The sequence below is a fragment of the Hyperolius riggenbachi genome, chromosome 1 (genome assembly GCF_040937935.1).
Source record: "Hyperolius riggenbachi isolate aHypRig1 chromosome 1, aHypRig1.pri, whole genome shotgun sequence".
NCBI lineage: Eukaryota > Metazoa > Chordata > Amphibia > Anura > Hyperoliidae > Hyperolius > Hyperolius riggenbachi.
The window spans coordinates 146,028,582-146,038,676 of record NC_090646.1 but is presented as its reverse complement, the minus strand read 5'-3'; the positions used below and the strand labels follow the sequence as shown (position 1 = coordinate 146,038,676).

The following is a 10,095-nucleotide window of genomic DNA, read 5'->3' as shown; positions in this document are numbered from 1 at the left end:
ACCTTTTCTTGCAGTCCCAGCCATCTTCCACCATCATTGCTTGCAGCTCCTGCCATCTTCCACCATCATTGCTTGCAGCTCCTGCCATCTTGAACCACCTTTGCTTGCAACTCCTGCCATCTTCCACCATCATTGCTTGCAGCTCCTGCCATCTTGAACCACCTTTGCTTGCAACTCCTGCCATCTGAAACCATCTTTGCATGCAGCTCCTGCCATCTTGAAACATCTTTTCTTACAGTCCCAGCCATCCTCCACCATCATTGCTTGCAGCTCCTACCATCTTCTGCAAACATTGTAGCGGCAATGGGAAACTGGGAAGGGGGTGGGTGGGTGGGTGGGGGGGGGTGTTAGTGTTAGGAAAGGAGAGGTAAAGGCTAGCATTAGGAATGGGGGGGGGGGGGGTTAGTGTTAGGAGCAGAGAGGGAAAGGCTAGTGTTAAGAATAGAGAGGGGGGAGTTTAGTGTTAGGATAGGAGAAGGCTAGTGTTAGGTGTAGAAATGGGAGGTTAAAGTTAGGAGAGGGGAAGGCTAGTGTTAGGAGTGGTGGGGGGGGGGGAGGGGGGTTAGTGTTAAGACAGGAGAAGGCTAGGGTTAGGAGTGGAGGGGGGGAGGTTAGTGTTAGGAGTGGAGAAGGTGGAGGTAAGTGTTAGGAGTGCAGAGGGGGCAGGTTAGTATTAGGAGAGGGGAAGGCTAGTGTAAGGATTAGAGAGGTGGGAGGTGAGTGTTAGGAGTGGATAGGGGGATGCTAGTGTTTGCAGTAGAGAAGGGGGAGGTTAGTGTTAGGAGTGAAGAGGGGGGGGGTTTAGTGTAAGGGGGAGGAGGAAGGCTATTGTTAGGAGTGGAGGGGGGGGGTTAGTGTTAAGAGAGGGGAAGGCTAGTGCTAGGACTGGAGAAGGGGAAGGAGGGAGAGAAGAAAGCTAGTGTAAGGAGTGGAGAGGGGGAGGTGAGTGTTAGGAGTGGAAAGGGTGGAGGCTAGTGTTAGCAGTAGAGAAGGGGAGGTTAGTGTTAGGAATTGTCAGGCTGGTGTTAGGAGGGAAGAGGGGGGAAGTTAGCGTTAGGAGAGGGGAAGGCTAGTGTTAGGAGTGGAGGATGGGAAGGTTAGTGTAAGGAGAGGGGAAGGCTAGTGTTAGGAGTGGAGGGGGGGGGGGGTTAGTGTTAAGAGAGGGAAAGGCTAGTGCTAGGAGTGGTGAATGGGAAGGTTAGTGTTAGTAGAGAAGGATAGTGTTAAGGCTAGGGTTGTAGTGTAGAGAGGGGCAGGTTAGTGTTAGGAGAGGAGAGGGTGGAGGTTAGCTTTAGGAGTAGAAATGGGGGTAGGTTAGTGTTAGGAGAAGGGATGGCTAGTGTTAGGTGTAGAGAGGGGGGGTCAGTGTTAGGAGAGGAGAAGGCTAGTGTTAAGAGTGGATGGGGAGATAAGTGTTAGGAAAAGGTAAGGCTAGTATTAGAAGTAGAGAGGGGGTGGTTAGTGTAAGGAGAGGAGAGGGTGGAGGTTAGTTTTAGGAGTAGGGAGGGGGTAGGTTAGTGTTAGGAGAGGGGAAAACTAGTGTTAGGAGTGGAGAGGGGGAGGTAATTGTTAGGAGTGGAAAGGTAAGTGTCAGGAGAGGGGAAGGCTAGTGTTAGGAGTGGGGGGAGGGGTTATTGTTAAAAGAGGGAAAGACTAGTGCTAGGACTGGAGAAGGGGAAGGTTAGTGTTAGGAGAGAAGAAGGCTAGTATTAAGAGTGGATGGGGGAGGTTAGTGTTAGGAGAAGGTAAGGCTAGTGTTAGAAGTAGAGAGGGGGGAGGTTAGTGTTAGGAGAGAAGAGGGTGGAGGTTAGTTTTAGGAGAAGAAATAGGGGCAGGTTAGTGTTAGGAGATGGGATGGCTAGTGTTAGGTGTAGAGAGGAAGAGGTTAGTGTTAGGAGAGGGGAAGGGAAGTCCAGTGTTAGGAGTGGAGGGGGGCGGGTACTGGGTAAAGATGGGAGGTTATTATTAGGAAAGAACAAGTCTAGTGTTAGGTGTAGAAAGGAGGGAGGTTAGAGTTAGGAGAGGAGAAGGCTAGTGTTAAGAGTGGATGGGGGAGGTTATTGTTAGGAAAAGGGAAGGCTAGTATTAGAAGTAGAGAGGGGGAGGTTAGTGTAAGGAGAGGAGAGGGTGGAGGTTAGTTTTAGGAGTATAGAGTGGATAGGTTAGTGTTAGTAGAGGGAAAGTCAAGTGTTAAGAGTGGAGAGAAGGGAGATTAGTGTCAGGACAGGGGAAGGCTTTTGTTAGGTGTAGAGAGGGGAGAGGTTAGTGTTAGGAGAGGGGAAGGCTAGTGTTAGGTGTAGAGAGGGGAGAGGTTAGTGTTAGGAGAGGGGAGGGCTAGTGTTAAGAGAGGAGAAGGCTAGTGTTAGGAGAGGTGTGAGGGAGGTTAGTGTTAAGAGAGGAGAAGGCTAGTGTTAGGAGAGGAGACGGCTAGTGTTAGGTCTAGAAAGGGGGAAGGTTAGTGTTAGTAGAGGGATAGGCTAGTGTTAGGAGGAAGGGGTAGTGTTAGGAGAGGATAGGGGTGGTATTGCTTAAAAGCATATTAACTAGTGTAGCACTATTAGGGTGACTAGCACCATTCAGAGTAGGCTAGCATAGTGTAGTGTAGGGACCCACCCTAAAAGAGTCTACCGTGACGTGGTGGGTGGGCTTACAATCCTACTGCTCAAAAAGTTTTACTTTTCTTCAGTTGGATTAACCAAAAGACTCTTAATGTTTGGATCACTAATCATCTTTTTTTACCCTACAGTGACAATTCACAGTTCCATTTACTGGAACTGATCCTGGGAATTGCATAAGGCTACAAGGAACCAACCGTGGCCACCTCCTAGCCATGAAGTCAGGGCCTCTATAAGTTCTGCTGCTCATAGACGAGGCGCCCTTGGAACAGTTCTTCACTCAATTGAAGGTGCATCACTAGTGGGCTGTAAAACGAATTGAGGACTCAACTTCATGGCTACAATTACCTCGGAGCTCTCTCCAAGACCAGCTGATCTTTGCTTTCCAAACAGGCCCGGGCCGAGGCATAGGCTGGAGAGGCTCCAGCCTCAGGGCGCAGTGTAGGAGGGGGCGCAGAATTCATTCAGCTGCATTCCTAATTGTGTTTGAAGCAGAAATAAATAAGAAAAGGGCATACATGGCAGTGACTGCAAGCCAGATAACTAGATATTAAGGTGTTGGGGAGGTTGTGGGCCCTGTGGCGCCTCTTAGTCTAATAGCAATCAGTGTGTGATGGCAGGGGTGGGAGGGATGGGGGGCGCACTTTGGTGTCTCAGCCTTGGGTGCTGGAGGACCTTGTCCCGGCTCTGGTAACAGTGACAGGTGGTGATAGGGGGTGATTGATGGGTGATTGATGGGTAATTAGTGGGTGTTTAGGGTAGAGAACAGATGTAAACACTGCACTTGGGAGGTGATCTGACGTCGGATCTGTGGGCGATCTATTGGTGTGGGTGGGTGATCAGATTGCCCGCAAAGGGGACGTTAGGGGCTGATTGATGGGTGGCAGTGACAGGGGGTGATTGATGGGTGGAAGTGACGGGGGTGATTGATGGGTGATTGACAGGTGATCAGTGGGTTATTACAAGGAAGAACAGATGTAAATATTGCACTGGCAAATTGATAAGGGAGGGTCTGAGGGCAATCTGATCGTGTAGGCGGGTGATTGGGTGCCCGCAAGGGGCAGATTAGGGTCTGATCTGATGGGTAACAGTGACAGGTGGTGACAGGTGGTGGTGATAGGGGGTGATAAACACTGCACTTGGGAGGTGATCTGACATCGGATCTGCGGGCGATCTATTGGTGTGGGTGGGTGATCAGATTGCCCGCAAGGGGCAGGTTAGGGGCTGATTGATGGGTGGCAGTGACAGGGGGTGATTGATGGGTGATTGACAGGTGATTGACAGGTGATCAGGGGGATAGATGCATACAGTACACATGGGGGGGGGGGTCTGGGGAGAATCTGAGGGGTGGGGGGGGATGATCAGGAGGGGGCAGGGGGGGGGATAAAGAAAAAAATAGCGTTGACAGATAGTGACAGGGAGTGATTGATGGGTGATTAGGGGGGTGATTGGGTGCAAACAGGGGTCTGGGGGGTGGGCAGGGGAGGGGGGGGGGGGTCTGAGGGGTGCTGTGGGCGATCTGGGGCAGGGGGGGGGAAATCAGTGTGCTTGGGTGCGACATAGGGTGGCTGCAGCCTGCCCTGGTGGTCCCTCGGACACTAGGACCACCAGGGCAGGAGGCAGCCTGTATAATACACTTTGTAAACATTACAAAGTGTATTATACACTTTGTATGCGGCGATCCGGGTTCTAGTAACCCGCCGGCGCTTCCGAACGGCCGGCGGGTTACAGTGTGAGGTGGGCAGAGCCAGTCCCGGCGGCCGATCCGTCACGAATGACGCGATCGCGCCGCCCATGCCCCTACAAGGACCGCCGCCATTTGTCAATACGGCGGTCCTTGCGGGGTCCACTTCCCGGCCGCCCACTTCCCGGCCGCCAATTGTCTATACGGCGGTCGGGAAGTGGTTAAGTAGTTAATCCATGCCATGCAGTGATGAAGACCAACCAGTCTGAAACAGTCTGTATGTATGTTGGATTAATGTGGCTCTGTACAATTAAAAAACGGACACATCATTGCAATCCAGCGGTTCTGGAGGTGTGTTTAGCTTTCAAAGACATAAATGGATAATTTGCATATTCAGCAGTGATGCATTGTGGGAGACATCTCAGAGTTTACTCCAACATAATTGTAAATGCCTTCTGTTTCTGAAGGCAAACTTCTGTTTCGTACCTTATGTGTGTGATGACTGGACAGGAGGAGAAGTTTGGATGGCTCACAGACTAGTTGCTTTCTTAGGTAAGCAGTCCCTGGCACTGGGATAGGAATACTGTTATGCACACCTGGCCAGCCAGGTAATAAGAAAATGATTAATGAAAATGATGATATGTTCCACACAAGATGCATTAATATATCACAAGTTAAGTGAAATTCATAATGACACACTGACAAGGCTTTAGTAATCCAGTTGAAATAATGAACTTTGTCTGTTACGTGTCAGTTGTAATTCTACCTTATGCTAGAGATGACCTCACAAGGCACTAACAGCTATGGAAAATAAATATTTATATTATTTCCACAAAATAAATCACGCAATTAAAAATAAACCCATCTAATTCTGGAAACATTACATAAAGGTGATTAAGCCTGATATCTCCAGGCATATATCAACTCAAACATGATGTCATGGAATGTCCTGGTCCCACCTTATAGAGTGTGTTGTACCATGTATCAGATCCCTGTATTCATTGCAAGTGGAGGTTCCATCCCAACCCCGACAGAGGTGGGGGAAAGTTAAATGATTGTTCAGGGGGGTTTTCTACAACACTGGATCCAACTCTGGATAAGTCTGGGGTTCGCATTCGCAAATTTAGTTTCAAAGTATTTTATTGAGTAAAAGTGCATATAAAACTTACAGCTTTTTTGATTAATCCCTTAACAAAGGGCATTCTTTCAAGTAATCAGTATAACAATTGTCAGTAGAAATAAACAAAAATCAGAAATGCAGGTATATACATTGTTCATTTGTGGGGTCAACCGTACTGATAGATATATCTATAATGAGATGTATGTATAATTATTATATCATTATTTCATAGAACATCTTCTGCTGCACTGTACAGATAAACAGTACAAACAAGTTACATGGGCAAACAAGGGATGCACAGATATTATGGAGCTTTATAGCAGACCTGTACAGTGTACATATAGCTAGGACAGTATGCTGCAATGCTGCTAATACAATAGGAGAAAGCCTGCCCTTATGAGTTTTCAGTCAAAATTGATCATTTGTAGGCATAAGACACGAGGAAAAGCAGAATTCCACGAATTTTGGAAAAAGAGACCCCTGCTTCTGCCACCCCCTACAAAGCAGAAATATAGTACAAGCCTATTACAAATATGCATCATTTGTTGGTATAACGCCTGCAGTCTTATTTTTTCTGGGAACCGCAAGGCTTAAGGCAGCCATACACTGGTCGATGTGCCATCAGATCGACCAGCTGACAGATCCCTATCTGATCGAATCTGATCAGATAGGGATCGTATGGCTGCCTTTACTGCAAACAGATTGTGAATCGATTTCAGCCTGAAACCGATCACAATCTGTTCAGCTGCTCCTGCCGCCTGTCCTCCCCCCGCGCATACATTACCTGACGCTGGCTCCCGGGCATCTTCTCCACGCTGCACCGCTCTGTTCTTGCTCCATCTCGGCGCTTCCTGTGTCACTCCGTGACCAGGAAGTTCAAATAGAGCGCCCTCTATTAGAACTTCCTGGTCACTGCAGTGACCCAGGAAGCGCCGGGATGGAGCGGGTGCAGCGCTGAGAAGATGCGGAGAAGACGCCCGGGAGCCCGCATCAGGTAATGTATTTTTCATCGGATCGGCCGCCGCTAGCGACGCGCACTTTACCCGCGGGCGATCGAGGGTAATTTCCCGCACGGCGCGATCGACGGACCGATCCGATTTCGGGAGGAAATCGGATCGTCGGCGGCGTTTACCGCGAACGATTGGCAGCAGATTCGATCCCAGGATCGAATCTGCTGTCGAAACGGCCGGGAATCGGGCCAGTGTATGGCCACCTTTATTCATACACATTCCATAAGGTGGACACAAAGGACCACACCCATCTCCCTACATTACAATCCCATGCACCGACATTGCAGGGGGAGGGCAAGGGTCATGGACAATACCTCTTCCCAGAAAGCATTATGGGTAGCGACTGTGTGTCTGCAGCACACCAACGTTTACTAGAGAGGAGGAAGCAGAGGGAACACAGTCATTGGCGATGTAACCTCAGGCTGTAGATACTACAGTTGTTGTAATAAACTACTACTATTGATCATTTTTACAGTGTAAAGATCTTATGTTTAATTCCTACAGAGGTGTATAAATCTCCTTTCCAAACATCTTGCTATAACCACCGGTAAATTAACCAGCTGCGCATTTATTGGTCTCCTAGGCTCAGTTTCTATTCCTTCCTGCCTCTTAGGGCTGGTTCACACTGGCAATTCTCTGCTAAACGGACCAGTGAAAACGAATCCAAATTTCTGTTTGAACGAATCTGCTTCGCTGCCTCCCATTCAGTAGGTTCTGTTCTGTTTCTGATATACCCTCTGCGTTTCCATTGATTGATCTCTCCTCTAACCGACAAGTTCCCATGCGGGAGAGAGTGCGGGAGAGAGCGCGGGAGCGAGCGGCGGCCATTCGCGGCAATAGACATATATCTACGCCCCTGGGCAAGAACTGAATTCCAGCGGGGCGTAGATATACTGCCAAGAATTGCATAAGTGGTTAATACAAAGCCTGCATGCAGCGAGTTAGAATAATACGATCAGTTACAACGCAGTACTGTGAGCAGGCCCATAGCATTGTATGGGCAGCGAGTTGTAATGCAGATTTATTCTGCAACGTAACTGACCACTGTGAACAGGGCCTGAGTGATCTAACCAGAGAGCCAGTTTTTACTGTTCTGCTCTCAACCTAAAGAAGAGATAGAATATATATCTATCCCTCCCCCTCTGAAATAGCCCTTACATGTCCTAGCACACAGACTTCTATACGTCGTAGTATGGACACAAGCTCTGTCTATATATTTATATTTGTTTGTTTCGTTGTCTGTCTCATCTATTTCGATTTTACATATGCAAATTAATAAAAGTTTTAAGTGCGTCCAGCAGCCTTTCCTGTTGGAATAAGTAATATATTACCATCGCTCAGTACTCAATGGGCTTGATTCACTTACTAAGACAAATAGCACGCCTTATCAAAGTTAACACGCCTTATCCGAGTAGCATAGCGAGTGCTACGAACACGCAGGGGCTCAGGACAGGACGAGTGGAGTGCTTGTTATTGCCAATTAGCAGGCATAAGTTTGCTATGCTACTCTGATAAGGTGTGTTAACTTTGAACAGGCATGCTATTTGTCTTAGTGAATCAAGCCCAATCAGTGAATGTTACCTATAATTGCTATATTTGTCTCACTTAGGGTTGCCACATGTGATACAATAAAATGATCCAATTTTTTACAGTAAAAACAATCAGTTGTACAAAAAAATTGAAATTAAGTTTCCTGGTTTTTGTTCTTCAATATAAGTAGATTGGGAGTGGTTTATTTTTCTGGAATAGAATAGATTGTCAAGATTGTCAATGTCTTGATTTATTTTCAGTCATTTATTTCATAAATAAGGAAAAAGTGATACATTGGTCAGATTTTTCAAATGTTACAATCAATCACACAAATTGATTGAAATTCTTGAATTGAAAAGAAATGTAAAAAGAATGCATTGTGTGTTTCCACTAGTGGGGGATGGATACAAGAAGAAATCAGTGTTTGATGTTACCAGGTTTTTAGCACTTCGATATTTAGGCACGGGGAAAATGACAGTATCAAACATAGAAAATAACTGATCACAAGAGATCCAATGGATGGAAGTAATACAGCTCAATCCACTACATCTGACCATATTAGCCACCTGTTCATCTATTATGTACAGCAACAGTGCTTGTACTTCGAACAATTGGCAGCATAGACACTACTTATGTGTGAAGTTTACCTACTGTATATGTGACAGCCTCCCCAGCTGGGAGCGTGTGCTCTGCTCACATACAAACATCTTAATTGTTTATACACGTAATCTCTATTTGCTGCAGGAATAGCTTTCATTTAGGGCGAAATGGCCTTCCATTTGGTTTCCTGTTGCTATTCTTAGCTTGGCAAAGAGCAGGCAGGTTGCATCAGTCTGGAGAAGATTTAAGAGTGAGAGCTTGTCAGCTGCATAGCAGGTGCACACAGACAGATGACCCCTTCTGTGCAGTTGTTCAGATCTGTGATAACATCACCTCGTTCCCGTGACAAGGGCATCCCGCTTCAGCAGGAACATTGCACCCGATACCCCATGAGGCAAACCCTGTTTGTGAAATGCTATCTGCATACTGAAAGGTGTAAGCCGAGCTAGATTTCTGAGCACTTTAAGATCTGCTTTGCTCTTTCAGTATACTAAACAGCCATTTACGGCAGATTCAGTTTCATTTTTTGGTCTACTGGTTAATCATTAAAACTAGCCATAAGTACAGTAACATTTCTGGATTAAAGTGGTTTAAAACTGAAAAAATTTTCAACAAAAATGTGTTTTCCTACTTTTTATAGCCCATACAATTATCATATTTGCTTTTGTGCACAAGTATTAATATTCATTTAGACATTATAACTTCCCAAACTTCAGTTAATTTATTTTTAAAGCTGCTGGTGCATTTTATTCATAACTGTTGTAATTCTGTTGTGAATGCTGCCACCAGTGATTTCTGACCTGTGTTTCACCCTAGCACTCATCAGCTGAAGTCCTGCACAGCCAGAGAATGTTTGCATACAGTGGGTTGCAAAAGTATTCGGCCCCCTTGAAGTTTTCCACATTTTGTCATATTACTGCCACAAACATGAATGAATTTTATTGGAATTCCACATGAAAGACCAACACAAAGTGGTGTACACATGAGAAGTGGAACGAAAATCATACATGATTACAAACATTTTTTACAAATAAATAACTGCAAAGTGGTGTGTGCATAATTATTCGGCCCCCTTTGATCTGAGTGCAGTAAGTTGCCTATAGACATTGCCTGATGAGTGCTAATGACTAAATAGAGTACACCTGTGTGTAATCTAATGTAAGTACAAATACAGCTGCTCTGTGAGGGCCTCAGAGGTTGTCTAAGAGAATATTGGGAGCAACACCACCATGAAGTCCAAAGAACACACAAGACAGGTCAGGGATCAAGTTATTGAGAAATTTAAAGCAGGCTTAGGCTACAAAAAGATTTCCAAAGCCTTGAACATCCCAAGGAGCACTGTTCAAGCGATCATTCAGAAATGGAAGGAGTATGGCACAACTGTAAACCTACCAAGACAAGGCCGTCCACCTAACCTCACAGGCCGAACAAGGAGAGCACAGATCAGAAATGCAATCAAGAGGCCCATGGTGACTCTGGATGAGCTGCAGAGATCTACAGCTCAGGTGGGGGAATCTGTCCATAGCAGAGGCGGCC

The 10,095-nt window shown here is 46.4% G+C and overlaps 1 protein-coding gene across 3 annotated transcripts in view; it reads right to left on the bottom strand.

Moving 5' to 3' along the window:
• PDLIM3 (PDZ and LIM domain 3) overlaps positions 1-10,095 on the bottom strand; it is a 91,269-nt gene that overhangs the window by 69,169 nt on the left and 12,005 nt on the right. The window lies entirely within an intron of this gene.